This window comes from Myodes glareolus, chromosome 15 (genome assembly GCF_982192425.1).
Source record: "Myodes glareolus chromosome 15, mMyoGla1.1, whole genome shotgun sequence".
NCBI lineage: Eukaryota > Metazoa > Chordata > Mammalia > Rodentia > Cricetidae > Myodes > Myodes glareolus.
Genome location: NC_142040.1, coordinates 21,305,573 through 21,326,627, shown reverse-complemented (window position 1 = coordinate 21,326,627; position 21,055 = coordinate 21,305,573). Strand labels below are relative to the sequence as shown.

At 45.6% G+C, this 21,055-nt stretch overlaps 1 protein-coding gene across 4 annotated transcripts in view; it reads right to left on the bottom strand.

Moving 5' to 3' along the window:
- The window catches only part of Lhfpl2 (LHFPL tetraspan subfamily member 2), a 150,692-nt gene that overhangs the window by 109,794 nt on the left and 19,843 nt on the right, over nucleotides 1–21,055 (bottom strand). The window contains exon 1 of one of the 4 annotated variants that reach the window (XM_087896796.1): nucleotides 15,142–15,232. The exons of the other annotated variants lie outside the window; for them this stretch is intronic. The gene's annotated coding sequence lies outside the window, so the exon portion shown is untranslated. Of the gene's footprint in view, nucleotides 1–15,141; nucleotides 15,233–21,055 lie in introns of those variants that run through there. 4 annotated transcript variants of the gene reach the window in all.

Below are 21,055 nucleotides of genomic sequence, written 5' to 3'. Positions count from 1 at the left end.
GGTAACAGAGAGTGGATCCCATCCCTATTTCTTTTGAAGGACGTATACAAAACCAGCAAATGCTTGCAAAGAGTTTATCATGAACCATCTGGTAACTGTGGCGATATGAACTCACCAAAACCTCACAACCACAGGCACACTATGACTCACCAATGCCAAAACACAAGAGAGTTAAAGAAAGCTTCCCAGCACTTCAGAGCTAGTCAGTGTGAGAGCCAGATACTCGCAAGGCCTACTCTTAACAATTGTGCAACCCTGCTTCTCTGAGAGACTGGATATTTATATACTATTAGACATCCACAGGGCTATCGAGACCATCAGCTCGATGGAGCGGTTTAACTCTGCCCCCCTAAGGAGAGGCAGTCGTTCTGTAGAGCTATCCTTCAAGTCAGGGTGATTCAGGTTAAGGATGAAGAATGGCTCCGGACAGGGCTCGCCGTGCAATCGTGAGGACCTACACAGATTCCCAGGACCTACACAGAGACCAGGTGCAGCAGAGCGCACTTACAACCCAGCTCTGGGGAAATAGAGACGGAGGATTGCTGGAATTCACTCACCAGCCAGTCTAACTAAATCAGTGAGCTCCAGGTTCAGTGAGAGACCCTCCTCAAAAAATAAGGAGGTAAAAGAATGAGGAAAACACCTCTGTCCTTTATACACACACACATACACACACACACACACACAATGCCTGCATGTACGCATGCATGTACACCCAGGCACAAACCAATAAAACCCCCTCACACACAAATAGAACCTATTGTTCACCGGGGTATCTGGTACATAACTGCCATATAATAAATTAACCAAAATTCTATAATAACACAATAACAACATTTGGCTTGTGTCTGTTCCGAGAGGCCCGGCAAATCCCAAACAGTCTTTCTCTTCAATGTTTGGGAAGGGATTTCATAGTTTAATTGTTCTCCTGGGATGTGTAAGAACAAGACCCCAGAAGGACAAATGGGACATATTTACAAGTCAGCAGAATGTCTCACTTAAAATACAGTGCAAAAGTTAAAGACAATAAAAAAACCTGACATTCTACCAGAGTCTGTTTGAGTCTAGGAAGCCAAACATTCCAAAATTACTAAATCACGTATAGAATGGGCAGCCTCCAAAAAAGAATATAAATTGCATGTCACATCTAAACTGCAGAGAAAAGCCAGCCGACGAGGTCAGCCTGCTGAGTGGGGTCTGACTCTGGGTTGCTTCCTCTTCCTCAGCGTGGAGCAGGCTGACAGGCCCTCCCAACGTATCCCTCACCAACTGTTCTCTCCCGGACATCAGAGAAAAAAAACTTCCTACCGTGTGTCTTTTGAATTCGCCTTCAAAATATACAAATAATTAGCAACACCATCTAAACATGAACTGATGGATGTTTTCCAGACTCACTTCAAACCAGGATCTAAGGCGAGGGCGGGGACAGCCATAAGGAGACATCCAGCCTCTAGTCAGGACACAGGGATTCTCCTTCCTGAGGATGGATTGTATTTTTACAGCAGGCTTTTCTATTTTCTTTACAGAAAGCTTCAACTACAGCAACACAAACTGAACGTCTGAAAGAGTGAGTCACCTACTGGCCTGAGGCCAAAGCACCCGGTCAAATGCAGCTGACACCGCGTCAGCGCTGGAAGCACCCTAGCAGGGTGAGTGGACAGATTTGTACCACCAGGAACCTCGAGACCCTCTCCACCTTTGTGGAAGGGGTCCCCAGGACAGGCGACAAGACACACGAACTCCTGACTGCTCAGGACAGCACCACGGAAAATCTATGGCATTCTTTCTTCTTTTGATAATCTCTCTTTGGAGGGAATTCTTGACAAGAAGAAGTCAGAGAAGAATCTTAAACCGTGAGCAGTTCTGACAAGGAGGGGTCTGGGTGAAAGGGGGCTTAAAGGGACAGCAGTGACCGTGAGGAATATTTCTTTTATTTGTACATTTAAAGTAAATTTGCTCCCGATTGCATCAGATGCAAAAGTTGAAGCATTCTTTCATCAGTTGAAAACGCAGCTAAGGCAATCCCCTGTGGCCGTTCCAAACTGAAGACGTGGATTATAGAGACTACAGCAAGTGATCAATGCATTATGACTCCAGTAAAGGCCAAGCAGGAGTCATTTAAAATTGAATTTGGAATCTTTGCAGGTATAGATTACTTCTCAAGAAAGACAGAGAAAGACGGGGCTTGCAGGAAACACAAGTCCATCCAACTCTGGCCACCGAATACACATGACCTATAACCAAGTGAGACATAGGGATCCCAAGGACCCTTTCTTAGATAAACTGCGTGACTCCTCTCCAATCATTCCAATTCTAATTACATGTATGTGTCACATACCAATCCCAAACTGCCCAAACACCCCCTCCTTCCCATAATCCTTGACTCTATGTAGCAATCCAGCAGCTGGAAGATCTCAGACAGTACATGACGCTGGGCAGACATCCGTTCCAAGACACAAAGCCCAGCAACTGGGAGTTCCTCTTACCACAATGCTGATGGCTCTACTCTCAAGTTGGCTGTCTTCTTGTTAAACTACAAGAATTAAGTGAGCCTAAGATGTCTTGATCCACAGCTTGTCAATTCATATGAAACGAATTTAAACGTGTAAGAGAATTTAATTTAAAACCATTAGCTAAATAAACCACACGCGAGTCTTTGACACAAACAATAATTTTGTGACTAATCTGCCGGCGACTGGGCCGTGGTTTACATCTGGCAATCATCCATGGAATTTGGGAAACTCACAGATCCTGCACCCACCCCAGAGATCAAGGCCAAGTGTGCCTGAGGTGACAGCAGGCAGGGAGAGGAATTCAAGCACCTCTGTGGATACCACATCTCTTCCATTTCCTTCCAGGGAAATTGAGAATGGGAGCACTAGACAGAATAAAAATCTTATCATTTTCATTCCCCTCCAAAATGTGCATACAATGGATTCGAGTCAATCTTCAAGAAGAATGACCCTACAGTATGTGTGATCAGAGAAGGCAGGGGTAGAAGCTTGGGAAAGAAGTACGTTCTGGAAATAATTTTTCCTCCTCCACCCACCTCTCTCCTAAAAGTATAGAGTGAAGGAGAAATAAAGGCAGGAAAACAAGGGCAATTTACCCACTGACCTCTTAGCAAATGTGCACTGTGCTGTCAGAGAGGAAGGGATTTAGGTGAATGGCAGCGTGGGCTCTGAACTCTAGCCATATGTGAAGGACTGCAGGGGCCCTAGGTTCAAGAAGCATTTGTATCACCAGGCAACCTTGTTAAAAACACAGAGGCACTGACGTTCCACCCCCCTCATCCCAAGCACAGTGAATCAACTTCCAGGATGCGGGGCTTCCTAACAAGGCAGTTACTCACTAGAACTTGACAACCACAAGCAAAACAAAGACGCAAGTCAACTGTTGAATAATGCTGATAAAAACATGGATCCCATGAGGTAATCCTGACTTAGTCTTACAGAACAAATACTGTCTAAGACCAGAGACCCTACACTATGGGACCAGAGGTTACACTAGTACACATATGTAGTCCCAGCTATTCAAGAGGATGAGGCAGGAGGATTACTGGAGGCTCATGAGATACCACCTCAAAAAGAAAAAATAAAAGCCAGACTATCATGTCTCTTTACAGGCCCTGCTTGTAAGTTCAAAGATTAAATGAATAACAAGCTTCAAGTCTCCCTGCCTAACCTTGGGACTTGGCCTGGTTGTAGCCTGGCACAGGAAATGACATGAAAGATAAAAGTGGCTACAATGGGACATAAATGTCTGCATATGTAACTATCCTGTCCCCTAAGATTTAGGGTTTTTCAAACTATCTACTAACTATTGATGATTTCAAGAGTTCTTTTGGGGACCAGAAGAGACAAGATAAAGTGACTGTCTTGAGCAAAACTCCTGTCCAAAAGAAATTTATCAGTGAGCACCAAAATCATGGGCTGTGGCTTCTGCACCACCCTTTCACGCAGATGAATAAGGTGCAAACAACAATCTTCAAAGCCACCTCGAGGAAGTGGGGGCTGCCATCTACTCACGTGGGAAAGTTACTATGACAGACTCAAGTTGACAGTATGGACCTGCTAAATTCGTAACTCATTTTCACCTTGAATCTTTTAAACACACACACACACACACACACACACACACACACACATCAAATGATCAAACATGATTATGTCATGTGATCCTCCCAGTGCCATAGCAAAGCTTCAGCGAAGGGACAATCAAAAGTTTCAGGACCGGGTTGGGGGACAATCTGGATCAAAAGAGAACTCCTCCACTTGCAGACTTTCAAGCTTCAAATCCAATGGTTCTCAAGGACACAAATAACTAACCAGTGCTCCCAACACAGGAAGTTGCTAACTGAAGCCCATGCTCTGGCTGAGAAAAGACTTTCCACAATAGAACAAATATAGTAGATGACCAGGCCAAGGTTTTATTTTGGTCTGTGTCTGAACTCAAATTAGCCACTAAAAAAAAGAAAAAAAAAAACCTCTCAAACTCCGAAGAAGATGCTAGAAAGTAAAAGGAAATCATATTTAAATCTTCTGCCCAGTGGTTTGCCATTTGTTCCAAGTCTCCAAGTCTACATCACAATGACCCTGCCGGCCAGGAGGGTCTGGGAGATCAGCAGGCAGGGAATCCTCAGAGGAGAAACTGAGAAAACACAGTTCAGGCAAACAGCTCGGACCATTTGGCCTAGCGATGAAAGAAGTTCCTGGAGAATGATTAACACCTGGAGCCCTGACTCGTGGTGCGGAGACAGAAGAGACAGCTTCGAGCTGACATGGCTCGGCCATGTTCACAAGACCACAGATGAGAAGGCAGGTCTCAGGGCAGGTGGGACCAAGAATTTAGAGTCATGGAGCGTTGACAGAATCCCCCTGCCTGGTATAGGTCCTCTCGAACTGTGAATTCATGATGCTGAGGGCTCCTATGAGTTGGTAGATCTTTCAAAGGAAAATAGATACGCTTCACAGTAAACAGGTATGGACGACATCTAAGTAGATCAAACACACCTATTTAGCAAATATGCGCCACCCCTGGATCCAGACACACTAGAAGAGGAGAAAAGCCTTCCCCCTCTTCACACACATTAGCAGGGCTGGACCACACACAAGAAAGTCTGCGCTGGCCACATTCTCATCAAACCAACAGCTAACTGGCTGGGGGAGGGGAGAGAAGTCAGAGGGGCTGTGTAGTGGAGGTCTGGTGGGACCGCCTACTCCAGCCTTTCAATCTTACCAGGGGAAAGCCACTTCCCTCAGACCATAAGTTCACCCATGAATGGAAACTCAGCTGTAGTCTTAAACATTGTCTAACAATCACAAACATCAAGGCTGGGCCTCAACATGAGCAGAAAAGGTATATGGAGCAACATTTCTTAAAGCCAAAAAATTTAAAAACTGGTTTTTAAAATGTGCTACTATTGAGGGCTGAGAGATGGAGGAGTGGTTAAGAGAGGACTTTTTTTTGCACCAGCAGAGGACTCTGGTTAGATTCCAAGCACCCACATGATGGCTGCAAACACGAGCCGCCAGCTCCAGGGGGTCTACATAGACACAGGAATCTGGTGCATTTTCACAATGCAGGTGAACATCACACATAAAACAAATCCTACATAAGCGACTGCAGGAAAAGCCAGACATAACTGTAGCCTCTTCACTCCAAATGCTTATGAAATGGGTTGTGACATTTAAGAAGGACCACTGAAGTTTCCAGAAGAGGGAAATACATCTGACATGCATTCTAAGGAGTATCACGTCAGCGATGGAGACACACACCTACCGATACATGGGATGGTGTTGGCAATGAAGGAAGGAAAGGAATTAAGGCTTCTTAGGTCTCTCAGAATTATGGTCCCAAGATTTCTGTTACTGTGATGGGCAAGCAAAAACTGCAGCATTTAGAAACCCAAGCCGCTGAATATGCATGGCCTATAATCTTCTGTAGAGACTGTTTTAGATCTACTTTGATTTCATATTTATGTACACAGGTGTGTATCTGTGTGAGTGTATGCCACTTGTGGGCAGGTGCACCTGGAGGCCAGAAGAGGGTGTCAGGTCTGGGCAGTTGTGAGCCATCTGCATGGGTGCTGGGAACCAAACCCAGGTCCTCTGGGAGAGCAGCAAGTCTCTCGATGCCTGAGACAGCTGCCCAGCTCCTTCTAGAAACATTTTATTTAAGCTAATAAGATAACATGGTTGAAATAAACATATACTTTTAAAGCCTCCTTTTCTTTCAGGTTTTTTGTTTTGTTTTGTTTTTTTTGAGACAAGGTTTCTCTATGTATCTTTGGCTGGCCTAGAACTTTGTAGACCAGGTTGGCCTCGAACTCACAGAGATCTGCCTGCCTCTGCCTCCTGAGTACTGGATTTAAAGACGTGCGCCACCACTGCAGGCTTCGAGCCTCCATTTTGTTTTAACTCAAATAAAACAACCTGGTGAGTGTGGCATGTTTGCTACATAGACCTGGTTGACACTCTTACTAGATCTCATCCTTATCTCTGTTCTTAAAGGAAAACTACTTCTCTGTAGGGGAGTCTGCCTGGCTCATAAAGCACATAGACCATTGGTATCAACTCATGTGCAAGCCTGAGAATTTGTCCTGGGTAGAGCAACGCAGACCCAAAATTCAGTGGACACTGAGAGGACTCGATGCTGTATAAAGCCAGACTCCGAGATCTAATGCCATGGGGCCCCAACCAGAACAGATCTTCCAGCTCTGATTTATGAGAGCTGACTGTGAGCTGGACTCCACGCAGTCTATCAATTCCTTTACAGTACATTATCTTATTTAAACCTCAGCACTATCTACAGAACATGGCAGCACACACATCTTACCATGATGGAAACTGAGGCTCAGGGGCATTTAATAACGGATTTGAACTCCACAGCCTGAGTTTTTTTAACCACTACACAGAACTGCTTAAATTATTGATTAGCCCACAGCAAACAATTGATTCCGAGACCTAAAATCCCCCAATTTTCCTACCAATAAAAGGTTGCAAACCTCAAAGACAATTTGTTTTCCTTTCAGATGAGTTTTTCCTTCCTTGTTCTACCTCCTTAGAGGACTCTTGAAGCAAACAGGAGGCAGCAGAAAGGAACAAAAGCTACAGAAGAGTCCATTCCCTTAATCAGACTCCTCTTTGGAGAAAGATATTCCCAGGAGGGGTCCCCAAAGAGGGGAAAAAGCAACTGGCTTATAGATGCCATGACAGCCTCAGTCTGGAAGAAGTTCGGGGCGGGGGGAGTTACACACATTTTGACACATAAAATATGAAACACTAAATGAGCTGTTCAAAACGAGCAGAACGTGGCTAATGCAGATGTATGGCCTGAAAATTACAACAGTGGCAGCAAGGACTCTACAGGCTGCCGCTGTCACCCACCACTTAAAACAATACAACAGTTCTTCCTACAGAGACACAGCATCAAAACCAATGGTGGAAACGGCCGCAGTCCACTATCGTCCAAGCTGTAAGATGCCCAGTAAAACAACCGGCTGGAAAAGTCAGCAGGGACTACAAATGGGTTCCTAGAAATTCAGGGAAACTCGTTCTCAAGACAACCCCACGCACACACTCTGAAAACTGGCGTGATACCTGTTGTTCTCAGCTGCGAGAAGGCTGGCTTTAAAGGAAGGGCAGCTGCATCTTGGGGGAGAAGACAGGGCACGGCTCCAACAGCAGCAGTCAGAAGGTGTTTCCGTCATCCTTCACGTTGGTCCTAACTAAGCCCTGCATTTAGGGTTGCTTTAAATCCCTCCATCCTAAACCATCTCATTAAATAAACAACCAGGATTAAAGATTTGGTGAACTTCCTACCAGGATGAACTTAACTTTACGTCTGAGCAATGTGTTTACAGTCTTGTAGTTTGGCCCAGTGCTAAATTAACCTGTGCAAACAACACGCCTAATGGACCCCTTGCTGGTCAGCTAGACTGAGTGGGCCAGTGAGCTCCAGGTACAATTAAGATGAAGAGGGACTGAGAAAGACACCTGATGTCAAACTGTGGTCTCATGTATGCTCACACAAACATGTATTCATACTAATATACCACATGTATATATACTAATATACCCTACATGTACACACGTTCACACACACACACACACACACACACACACACACACACACACACACACTACCTGAAAAGCCATTTGCTAAATTTTGTTTTATCAGAGAGGCCACAAGATATTTCCCTTCCTTCCCAAAGAAGAGATTGTCCATCCCTATTGTAGATGGTGTATGTTGTGTGAGCTTCTAAACCTATACATACAAATCATGATACCAGAGCGTAAACTATGTTTCCAAAGAAGGAAAGAAATTAAATGAAAGCGCTACAATGAACGGTCCTAGCTTCCTGGCATGCTGAATGGCAGGCATTCTGCAAGGCCACCCTGCATTCAGACAACCTAAAAGCTATTGGGCAGCAGGAGTGAGGCAAGAGCAGAGACACTGACCAGACTCAGCTGGGTGCCCATGTCTGAGGAAAAGATGGCACGGCAGGGGCATGGGCCAGCCCAGGGGTCTGTCTTAAAGGCACAGGCTGTCAACTCTTCCATCACCGTTCTTCAAGCTACACCAGGACCGGGGTTTGGGGATATTCATGTCTTCATCATCAATCCCACAGCCATTCTGTGTCCTGAACTGGATGGAAGCCCAGCAAGTCTTTTCTAGCATACCTGGCAATTCCATGGAGAAGAAGGCCTTTAAAGTGTTAATTTAAAATCAACTGATCTCACTGACCCATGCTCTCTTTGACTTGTCACAACAGTTAACTCAGTAATGAGGACACCACGACGGGCAAACTGACTGATTATCTTTGAGTTAATCATCACTGTATCTTGAAACCCCAGAATTTCATGTACTCCAAAGACGAATCATGGCTCCACACGATCTGGTCCAGAGTCTGCAGTTGTGAGCTACACTGTCAATCTAATCTGCACAATCCCAGCACAATGTAAAACATCTCCAGTAACACATACAGAATTAGCATCTCCAAGACAAGGTCTTAGGAAAGAATAGCAAAATTCAACATCTGTCAACAGCAAAAAAGCCTGGCCTAAAATACAGTTCAATTCAAGTGAGGCTTGTTGAATAGCCACAGTCCTCAGACAAGTGTTCCTGAGTTAAGTTTTTTAAGAAAAATAAAACTTGGCAAACTTAAGTCAAAAACCCGTTGTCAGTCTGTGAACATTTTGTTAAAATGCTCAATGAAATCTGAAAGTCTGGGCCCCCTGATCCCTAAGATTAAATTGCACCTTTACCCTGTCAGTGAGTAAGTGGCCATCTGGTCTGACCAGCGTATCTCGACAAGAAGCGTTAACTTATTTATGCCACTGGGGACTAGGCAGTGACTTATTGCTCAGTGCTATTTAATGTACGAGAGTGAAATTTATTAAATGACAATGAAGCCGTAATTACTAAATGGTTCCCCGGTGGCTCAAAAAGTCAGTAATTAAATACCACTCACTGCATTAGGATTGTTAGTTGTTAAGCAGCACTAATGGAACAGTTCATTAAATGGTACCTTGGTGTCCTGAAAGGGGCATTTTCACGTGGCCTACCCTGAGCAAACACAGACCCTGGGGAAATCTGGCTGTTGCAGGGGACGTGAATCATCACACAGGAGACGACTCCAGTCTGGCGTTTCGCTATGCAGCTGAACAAATACTTCATGCAGCAACCTCCCTGGGAAGTCGCTGATGTTCTGGTTCCTCAGGCTGCCCAGCTACAGGGCTGACGAGGGAACAGCCCCATCCCAGGCTGTCAAAGGCCTCTCTCAAATGTCAATCACACCCAAGGTCGTAAGGCACCCTCTCATCAATTTCTTTTCGCCATTCTGACACACGAACAAAGGACATTTAAAATTAAGTCACAATCTAGTTAAAAGCTAGACATCATTGAACACAAGTGTATTCCTAGAATTCCTTATGGTAGGGTGTGTAACACACACACACACACACACACACACACACACAGAGAGAGAGAGAGAGATTAAAATATGGCATGTCTGCTGCACCTTTGAATTCTCTTCTTTCGATTGATTCCACCTCACGCTCTCATTTCATCCCAGAATGTCCTCTTCTCCAGCCACTGGGAATGTCCCGTCCCCCAGAAAGCCCAGACATGTCAATCAAAATTTCCTAAGAAAAATCCATCTTCCCAAGAAGACTTTACCTGACGAGACTAAACAATGAAAAACTCCATATTTCCAAGTAAGTTAACAAAGAAAACAAGTTGGCAGTATTTTGGTTTTGTCTTTTTTTTCTCCTCCCAAAACTACAGGCACCCCAGTCTTGTTGTGATGCCTGTAACAGGCAAACTCCATTCATGGTCCCTCTGTGTAATTTCCAGACAAAGGTATCACATGATGGATGTTAATATGAAATTACCCTGGGCAGTAAAAGGGCACACAGTGAAAAGGCTTTTAAAGGAGACACATGATATCCTTATCACTGGATGAAAGTGTCAGGGAAAGTTAAGCAATGACCCAGTAAACTGGTGAAAAGTGTCAGATGACACCGGGGATGGACAAATGAGATCAGGGAGATAAAGTTCAAAGAGGGAGACAACGGGTCATTAATCACACAGATCTGGGCAGACTCTCACAGACTGAAATGCCTGAAGAAGCATTCTAGAAGACACCAGAGATGGCCACAAAAGTAGGACTTCCTCATAAGTGTTAGAGAACACACGAGATGTAGAAACTTCCGGTCAGCATTGGGTTTAACAGTTGCCATCCAATGATGGGGCAGTACGGGCTACTCTTACTGCCCCAAGTTCTCTTAAATAAAGTTTAGGAAAAATATGGAATTGCAAAGATTGTCCAAAATTGAGACCGAAGGGGGCACTGTTTTAATTATACAACCCTCATAGGACAGTTAGACTCAAAATCAGACAAAAAAAAAACCCTACATACCAGGTATAAGAAAAATGAACACTGGATAGACAGTTTTGGTTTGTAACTACAGAAGCTATAAAATTATCAAAAACTTTCCCTGATCTTTGAAAAGGAAAAAAAAATACCTAAGAGGTTTGGGATATTTGCTCTTTTAAAGCACATATGATACACTGATATACTTCTTTGTGTAAAATCACCTTTCTGTGGGGAGAAGAGCTATTGTGTGTGCGAGTGTGTGTGTACATGTAGGGGTGTGCATGCCACAGCACACGTGTGAGAGGGCAACTGGTGAAATGGTTCTGTCTGTCCAGCTTTCCATGAGTCCCAGGCCGCTGCAGCCAATTCCCTTGCCCACCGAGCCGCCTTGCTGACCCATCCGCTGCCATCCTTTCTTTATGAAAAGACACTACCGTCTTCTGGGAGCTCCCAAATGGAAGCGGGCTGGTCCCCTGTCCAGTACCTCTGACCTTCCTATCATGACCAGAGTCACCTACCCAGACTGCAGTGGCAAGATCAGGACTGAGTGACATTCACCTATACCTTACGTGAACCTACTGACATCAGCCCCTGCCTGCTTCCCTGCCTAAGGAAGTTCCCTTTCATGAGTCCTGGGACTCTCTAAGGGACAGGACAGAGCAGCAAGGCCATACCTCAAGTCCTATTGAGCCCTCTGAACTCAATACAGGGCACAGAGTAGGCAATGGTTATTGAATGAAACCTTACGAAAAATCCAAGATACCAAGCAGGCCATGAGGAAAGGCTCTGTCTGGAGACCAGCTCACATGTCCACCAAACACTGGGGTAACAGCACACAGCAGCAAAGGGCCCTTTGCAGATCCAGAATAGTGGTCTACACTAGAGGTTAGAGGATGGCGGGAAATGGGGAGGAGCCTTTCCCTTTACTTGCCACAGATCCCAAGAGCAAGGGGCAGTGGCAAATAAGACTCTGAGCAAAGGGACTAATAATCTAAGCACAAACACACTGCAGGTGCAGTGTGCCATCAACAGACCCTCTGATGTACAGGAGCCTCAAGAGTCGATCCAGACAAGTAACAAGGAAAAGCACTACTCTGATCCCTCCCCGAGTTCCCCATCCCTCCTTCCCAGCCCTCTGCTCTTCTGCCCTGTGAATTCTGGAAAATGTAGTTTTAAGTCACGTACAGAGCCTACACAGATATCCCAACACATATGTGGTGATGAAAAGATAGATTCAGATGACAAATAGACAAGCACACGCTGTGTGCATACTAACTATATTGCAAATGCCCGAAGCAGGGTGTTTTGTAACAGAATTTTTCCTGGGGAGATACAACACACACACAAAATCTACTCACCCCTAAGAGAAAACCTATGGCAGATCCAAGTCCAGATACTGCCAAAATTCAACCTGGTGAACCAATCAATTTTATTGGGGTTACTTATAGGAATGTGGATGTGGGGTTACTAGCAGGAGTAGAAGGGACTCCAAGAGGGTTGCATCACCAAGGACCACCCCAGCATGGGTCGTTATGGGTTTGAGGTTGTTCAGCGATTCACCATGACCATGAATAAAGATGAATAAGAAGAGGATTTATTAAATAGTGGTGCCGGATGCCCATGGCACCAGGACTGCTTCCAGTTACAGCAGCTAGTCATATCAGTCCAAGGCTTATAAAGCCGAAACCCACAAGATTATATGTGTTCTGCTTACATGTAGGCAGGGTCTAATTTTAACATATATGACTTGCAGTTGTCCTAGTCATTGAGCAGAGTAAGCAAGTTTGATTCCAAAAGCAGAAATGGCAGTTAGTCTTATGACCTACTACTATCTGGCCAGAATTTTTACAAGATCAATCAATTAAGAATAGTCTTCAATGTCTGGGGGGAAGGAAGGAAGGGGTCTGCTAGGGTACAGCCTGTATGAGCTACACGTTAGAGGTAAGTTTTGCTTTTTGGTCTCTCAGCATAGTAAGTCTAAACTTTAAATGTAACAATAACCATGACAGGGTGGCAGCTTACATGGAACCTGGATCACACTGCACAGTCTGTGGGCAGTCAGCAGGATGGAGCGTGTTCTCTCCAGGTCCTCAGTTGTTCTAAACCTCCTTTTCTTCTCTGTGAGTCTTGGCCACACAACTTCCTTCTGTGTGAGGGGGACTCTCAGCTTCCTTCAGTCTGAGAGAAACTCTCAGCTTTATTTTTTACTCTGGCAGGGAGGGGCCTAGTGAATCTTATCAGTTTCAGGAACTTCCTGCCTATTTTTGTTGCTTACTTTGCTGCTTAAAATGCTTCCTGCAGACTTGTTTCAATCCTCAGAGGTGCAGTTACACAACACAGAGGCACAGCTCTGATTCAGTTGCAATCCCATTACAACTTACAATCCCATGGGGGGGGCAAAGTTAATTAATTGCTATGAGCAAACAAACAAATGGAAGAAGTATTCATTCTCTTAAGACGCTAGTCTAAAATCAAACATATGCCAGAGCCCTCTCTGCAAGACAGAACAATATCTTTTCTACCTTCCAAGACCAGAGCCCACTAGCCCAAGGCAGCACATTTGAACATAGAGCTGTGAACTATGGCCTGGCTGTAAGGACTGATCAGAGCAGGCAAGATCCACACCGGTCGAGGGGTGGGAGAAGGGAAGGGCTGTCAACACAGAACTTCTCTTGGACCTCGTCTCTAACCATGTCTGCCCCTGAGTTCTGGCACGGTTGCGTCACCATCTGGCCCATGAGCATTCCTGGCTACTTTCTCCATAACCGACTTGGCAGAGTGCTAGCAGGTGATCTCAAATCGTCCCATACCCTGCCAGAGGCCCAAGAGCCAGGAACACAGACGTCTGTGAACGTCCTGAGAGGTAAGAGCATGGGGCCAGGGACCTGCAAAGGGGCCTCTAGGCTGGAAGAGAATGAGAACAGGAATGATTATGAATAAGGTTGGGGAAGTGGGCAAAACCAGATCATACCGCGTGTCTTGACAGTGAAGCTGGACTTTATACTAGTGATGGGGAAAGATCACAAGATCCAAAGGAAGTCACTATTGTCTGATTTATGGTCTAACTTATCATTTTAATAAAGCTGACAGTTGCTGTGTATCCAAGGGATCATGGGAGCTCAAACCCTAAGCTTCACTCAAAATCCACTGCAAAAACTCAGGATATGCCAGAGCCACAAAGGGAGTCTTCCTAATTCCGTTTTCCCACATGCACTAAAGCCAGGCTTTCAGGGCATGCACAGGAAAGCGACCAGCTTCACTCGCTGAAAGCCCACAGTCCACGGTATGGTGGGCCTTTTCTGAGGAATGAACTGCTTTCTGGAGCAACAAGGCAGCTCTTCTTTACCTTTAGAAATTTGTTTTATCCTCCAAAGACAAAAGAGAACAGGCAAAAAAAAAAAAATCATAATAAAAGACCGATCAGTTGTGGTGGCGTACATCAGTTAAGACATGCTGAAGATGCTGAGGCAGGAGGATAAGGAGTCTGCTGCCAACCTGAACTACATATGGGTCAGTGAGGTAGCCCAACAGGTAAAGACAATTGCCACCAAGCCTGAGTTCAATCTGCAGTTTGAACAAGGAGACCCACATTGTGAAAGAAGAGAACTGAATCCCCAATTTCTTGTCCTCTGACTTCCACATGTGTGTGCCATGCCACATACATAACCATATACAAAAAAGAAATCTAATAAACATTTTTGAAGTGAGATCATACAGCATTTGACTTTAAAAGGTGATAACATTCTATCACTAACAAGCAAATTAACCCGAGTCACAGCAGTGAATTTCCAACCATCGATTCCTACTCGAACTTCCACACTGTGAGCATGCTTACTCACAGAGTCAAAGACGTCTCATAATTAATTGGGTAATGTTATGAAAATCATTACCCAAGCTTTCGCAGACAATGTCTCTTTAGAAATCCAAAGCGAGAAGCAAGCCACGGCAGCAAATCGCCACGGCAGACCGTGATTGGCATCTTTCACGCGATTGGCCACCGTGTGATCCATCCTCCAGAACTCTGAAAACATGACCCCTGCTTATCTGGAGCCTTCCTGTCACAGTTACAGCGCTTTACAAGCATCATCCTCATAATAACCCCGTAAAGAAGGGGGCATTTGCTATAAAAGTTCATTGGGCATGAAAAGTTGACTCAATTACTCAGCCACTTGATCCAAAAGCAATTATTAAAATTAATTTTTAACAGCAACAAAAATAATTTGACCGAAAGAGTAAACTCATAGCCATCACCCACCTACCTGTGGCACATTTCCTCCACACAAAGGCTGCCTCTCCTTGCCCTGCACACAGAATCACTCCTGGGAAACTGGGCCCTAGGAAAGAAAGCCGGTGCCTGCAGCTATCTGGAAGGTGCTGGACTCCACGCTGCACTACTTAAGGAGTCCTAAGGCTGAGATTATAATCTAATGAGACATGAGACAGGGCTGGGTGGAGGGAGGAGCTACCTTCACAACGGCCTGGGCTGACTCACTGGGAGCCTGAGGACAGGCAACTCACTGACCGCTCTCCCCAGTGATCTCCAAGATGCGCACGTCTGCAGACAAGAAGCGACAGGGGACAAAGGTCTCCATGGGTGGGCAGCTGTGCACAGAAGATGATTTCAGTTCTTAAGCCCTTTCCCAGGTACACCCAAAGGGCAGAGGTCATGCCTCTTTTCCCAGCCTTCTGTTAACAAAACTGAAGTTCTATTAACTGTTGACTGAAGAACATAGGAGAACCCCACAGTGCTGAAGAACAGGCCTTAGACAATGTTTGATCTGAGCGCCAATGTTGTCAGTGGGTGGTGGGGTTTACCTACACCTTTTATTACTTCTTTTTAAAATTTATTTTATGTGTATGCATGTGCGTGTATATGTGTGCCCACAGCACACAGGTGAAGAGCACAGGGTGACACGTAGCAATTGGCTCGCTCTTTCCACCATTTAGGTCCTAGAGATTGAACTCAGGACAGCCTTTGTGGTGCATGCCTACCTCCAAGTTGAAAAGACTCCATTTATCTACATCATTTATCCTTGAACCGACGCCAGCTGTCCTCAAAGGCCTGGGGAAGCCTGACCGGGTCTCGTCCGCCTGAGAATTTGCACACTCAAGATAATTTCCAGCTGGTTTCTTGAGCATGCCCTAGACATCGATCTAGAATAGCTGCTCCACCTCCTCTGGCCTCCACTGGGTGTCAGGGAAGTGGGGCAGTGTCACCTCTACACTAAGCCTCTGAGCCTTTGGGGAAGCTGGCTTACTTTGAAGGAAAGGAGTCCACTTCTAAGTCCCATGTCTGGGCCTGGGAAAGCAAGTCTAAGATACACACAAAGGTCCCTCAAAGGGCCTGGCACACAGACCTGTCATTGCCATGGACATACCAAAGACTCGACTCTACTTATAAGTCATCAGAATATAAAGTGACATTGCTACATCTGAACTTAAATTTATGATGGAGTCTGTGTTGCTTTCACAAATATAGGCGTCACTGCAGCTTATACTGAGAAAAAGGAAAAAAAAGGTTGAGAAGATGTGTATGTAATAGGGGAGAACAAAGCACAGGCACCACTTACCACTGGTGGTGTCTAACCAAAAGAAGGTAATCACTAGGGCTGGAGAGATGGCTCAGTGGTTAAGAGCACTGGCTGCTCTTCCAGAGGTCCTGAGTTCAATTCCCAGCAACCACATGGTGGCTCACAACCATCTGTAATGAGATCTGGTGCCCTCTTCTGGCATGCGGATATACATGGAGGCATAATGTTGTATACATCATAAATAAATAAATCTTTAAAAAAAAAGAAAGTAATCACTAAGACAGAGACATACATGGCATGATCTTCATAAAAACATAGACATAACATGGTATACTTGTCATAGAAACGCAGGTAGCATGATCTTCATAGAAACATACATATCATGATCTTCGTAGAAACACACAAAGCATGATCTTCATAGAAACATACATAGCATGATGGTCATAGAGACCCAGGAGGAACAGTAAGCCTCCAGTTTTCGGGTGGGGGAACAGAAGCAAGGAGATGTTCCACAATTTTCCAGAGACCTCTCAGCTGATAAATGTTAGAGCAGTCAGTCTCCTAAGCCTGGGATTTCAGCCACTTGATCCCACTAACTTGTTTTATCTCAGCCAGCCACAGTTTATAAACAAGATCAAGGCTTCCTCTGGCACATGCTGCAGAGGGATCTTCCTTCCATCGTGGTTGAGGGCAGCAGGAACACTGCAGGAACAACGTGTGAGCAGGGATTGTGTTCCTGAACCCTGGTCTCCATGGTCTTGGGGAGGACAGTTCCCATTCTCTTTCCAAAAGCCCTGGGGGTGATGCCAGGAAGAAAGAGAGCAGAGACAGCCCTGTCCCAACCATCCAAACAAATGGCAAAGGAGAGCCAAAGAATGCCAAGACGCCTACCAAACACGAAGCCCCGGCTTCTACTCCAGCTCGGCACAAACCAGACATGGTGGTGCAGCCCTGTAATCCTAGTACTTGGAAAGTCAGGGCAAGAAGATAAGAAGTTCAAAGTCATCATCAGCCATAGTGAGTCCGTGAGTCTGAGGCACTGGGCCACATGAGATCCTGGGAGGGAGGGAGGAAAGATGGGAAGCAGGGAAGTAGAGAAGGAGAAAGGGAAGGAAGGAGGGAGGGAGGGAGGGAGGGAGGGAGGGAGTTAGAGAAAGGACAAAAATAAGAGATCTCTGGTTTCCAGCCGAAGGGAAAAAGGGAAGACTCTAGATTCCTTCACGTTTTCTGCATCAAACCCAGCATTGTCAAATGGGTCAAACACAGCCCACCCAACTTTTCTGAAAAGCCCTCAGAGTTCAGCAACTAATAGAAAACTGTTTCTTAAAACCAGATCCATATACGGTAGGAATTTGTAAACTGTGTTTTCATAAGGCAGCACAGTGGTTCTCAACCTGGAAAGCTAGCATGCTCTCCTTCCCTGTCAAGGACAAACTCTGTCAGCAACGTCTGCAGACACCTCATGGGATCCCAGCTGGGGGACCAGGTCCTGCCTCCTGGCAGAGACCAAGGATATGGCCAAACATCCGGAATGTACAGGAGGGCACCCACAACAAAGAATGACCCAATGCAAATGGCAATAGCACCAGTGCTGAAGAATCCCCACTTCAAGGCGCACTCCACCTGAACTGGGCGGCTAAGCAGGGCCAGGGTGGTTTCCTTCTCTAGTTCTGAACCACACGCACATGGTCAACGCTCTGGGTTAAATGTGCCCACGCTGTGGCTACAGAAAATACCTCATTGTAGAGGGTTCTCCCATGCAAACCCCAAAGTCCCCAATACCACGGTGAAGCCCGTTCTCTCACACAAGCACTTCAACGTGGACGGCTCAGTGATTATGTTAAGACAAACGCAATCTTACAGCAGGTCGCCTTAGCCATGGCCCTTTGTCTCTTTAAACAATGAGTTGAGATGTTCCTGCCTGCAAGAAAGCAAACCCAGAGTTACAGATTAACAGCGGCTTTCTCAAGCTGGCTCCTCCACCTGTCACCTCCCAGCAGGGGAACAATAGCAGCAGTGATGCAGACGTGGCCTCATCTGGCCAAACAGGCCCCCGACCTCGGCCACCTGTCCTTAAGAAGACACAGATGCAGGCCTGTGTGACTGCACCATTGCTTTCTCCCAAGCAGGAACCCTATCTCCCATGCCTGGCTCTGTTTGAGGCCAGCGTACACATCAGAAGCTGTGAGGTCCCCAGACAGAAAACACCGTTTATAAACTAACACTCACCTTCAGGGGAATGCCGGATAGTCATTTTTATTGGGTCTCTTCCACCACAAATTTGTAAAGCTATTTCATATTTCCAAACATTAATTGCTATTTTCCTCTTAAAACAAGGTTTCAATGACACCAATACACAGCACGTGCAACCACATTTCCCCGAGGGAAATAAATCACATTACTAGGCTGGTACCCGCCGCGGTGCAGGACTGTGAGCAGGCCAGGCCTATAAACGGCACGTGGCGTGTTGGCTCTCGGGAGACAAACGTAAACACTTCTCACCCAGGTTTGGGGCGTTTCACCCTTTCCAACTTACATGTTTAGCCCCGAAGTAAGCCCACAAACACCGGTGCTCAACCAGAGGCAAGTCTCCCAAGAAACACACACTCTCTAATAAATCTGACCACAGGGCAAATTTAATCTGTTAAAGTGGCCACTAATCTTAATTCACAGTAATGTACACACTGCAGAAATCTCTTGATCCCAAAGGCAAAGGAAGGCCTGGTAAATGCCAGCTTCCAGAATCCCTGTCTGTTCTGGAGCAAGAGTAAACACAAGGGCAGGAGGGCACTGCCCGGCAGCAAGCTCTGCTCTGACTGGGGACAGCTCGGGACAGCACCTGCTAGCAGTCACCCTGAGGGCTGGGCGGGGCAGAGGAACAGTTAACCTGACTGCTCTGGACTTCAACCCTTACCTGTAAGCCAGGGCATGATTAGCCACACCTGTCAGGGTAGGGCACTAGGTTCTCCTGCCTGAGGTCACAGAGTCTGGTACTGGGAAGCGGGGTACAGAACAGCTCTGGAGGACGGAGAGGGGGAAGGTCTTCTACCGTGCATATATCCTTACCCTGTAGAGGTCGGGGAAAGGCAAGAGAGCTTACCAAAGAATCCTTTTCCTCCGACGACCCTGATACAAGCTTTATAATGTTTTTTAGTTGGTAAAATATTTAAAGGGGTGCATAGTAAAAAAAAAATAACAAACACACAAACACACCCGTAACCCTGTGTATGCGGTCATTAACATTATCAGAAAATACAGTTTTCTGAAGTTGCCTGCTGCTTGTGAGCCTTGGTAGACTGCAGGAAGGATCTGAGGCTATGACCTAAGACCCTCCTGAGGCCCCATGGGAAAAAGAACTGGATGGAGAACTTGGTCCTTTCAGGAAAATTCGACAGTTCAACCTTACAAAGAAGGGGAATGAACTGGGGTGACAACCAGGGATTTTAGCCTGCTCGTGGAAAACACACACACACACACACACACACACACACACAAACAGAGAGAGAGAGAGAGAGAGAGAGAGAGAGAGAGAGAGAGATCATCTAGTGAAAACACGGGGAACAGAGTAGATGGAAGACAGCATGCGCCACACCAAGGGCCTCTTTGACTCACGCTGTAAAAATAGAAGTAAATGCCGGCAAATAGGTATCAGCTCTGCTTGGTTCCTTCATGCCTACTCTACAGAAGCCCTCCTGGGCAACTCAGACCTTACTTGGGAAGTAATTAACAAACCTACAACTTCCTTTGTATAAGGAATCTGAGTCTAAAATCAATCATTTAACATTAATTTTTTTAATAATGAGCTAGAATCCCTTAAATTCAGAACCCAGTGGCATCCCAGCATTTACTATGTAAACATACACACTATGACGTAAATCCCCGTTCACTTTTTTATGGTTACAGACCCCCAAAGAGCATGGGGCAGGGGACAGAATTGTGCTGAAACTTCATGTACAAAAAATTAGTAACTGACTTAACAAAAGGTGCCGTCATGACGAGGCCATGCTGGAACGCTTCTCCTCGAAAGAGTGTGCTTTCTATTATAAAACGCCCTCCATGGAAGCTCGGGTTCAGACGTGAGAAAGCTGGGAACCCCACCTGGCCTTTGTTTACACTTTCACAAGCCCTGAGGAAAAGAATCACGTTTTCCCGACACAAGAATGAATGAAAGGTTTCCCAAATCAAGTTTCTGTCAACACACATGATTCTTGATTAGCTTCTAACTTGCTTTGTTTTGCACCCAGACTATTTGGCGATCAAGTAAACATTTACTGTCCTCTTCCAAAATACAGATCACAATCAACTGCAACTCAGTGCCAATGACAAGCCCCATAAGCCGTTTAACTCTAGCCGAGAAGTGGTGGCGCACGCCTTTAATCCCAGTACTTAGGAAGCAGAGGCAGGCGGATCTCTGAGTTCAAGGCCAGCCTCGTCTACAGAGTGAGTTTCAGGATAGCCAGGGCTACACAGAGAAACCTGTCTTGAAATACCCGAAAGGAAGGAAGAGAAGGAGGGAGAAGGAGAGGGAGAAGGAGAAGGAGAGGGAGATAGATAGATAGACAGACAGACAGATGATACATGATGGATAGATAGATAGATAGATAGATAGATAGATAGATAGATAGATAGACAGACAAACAGA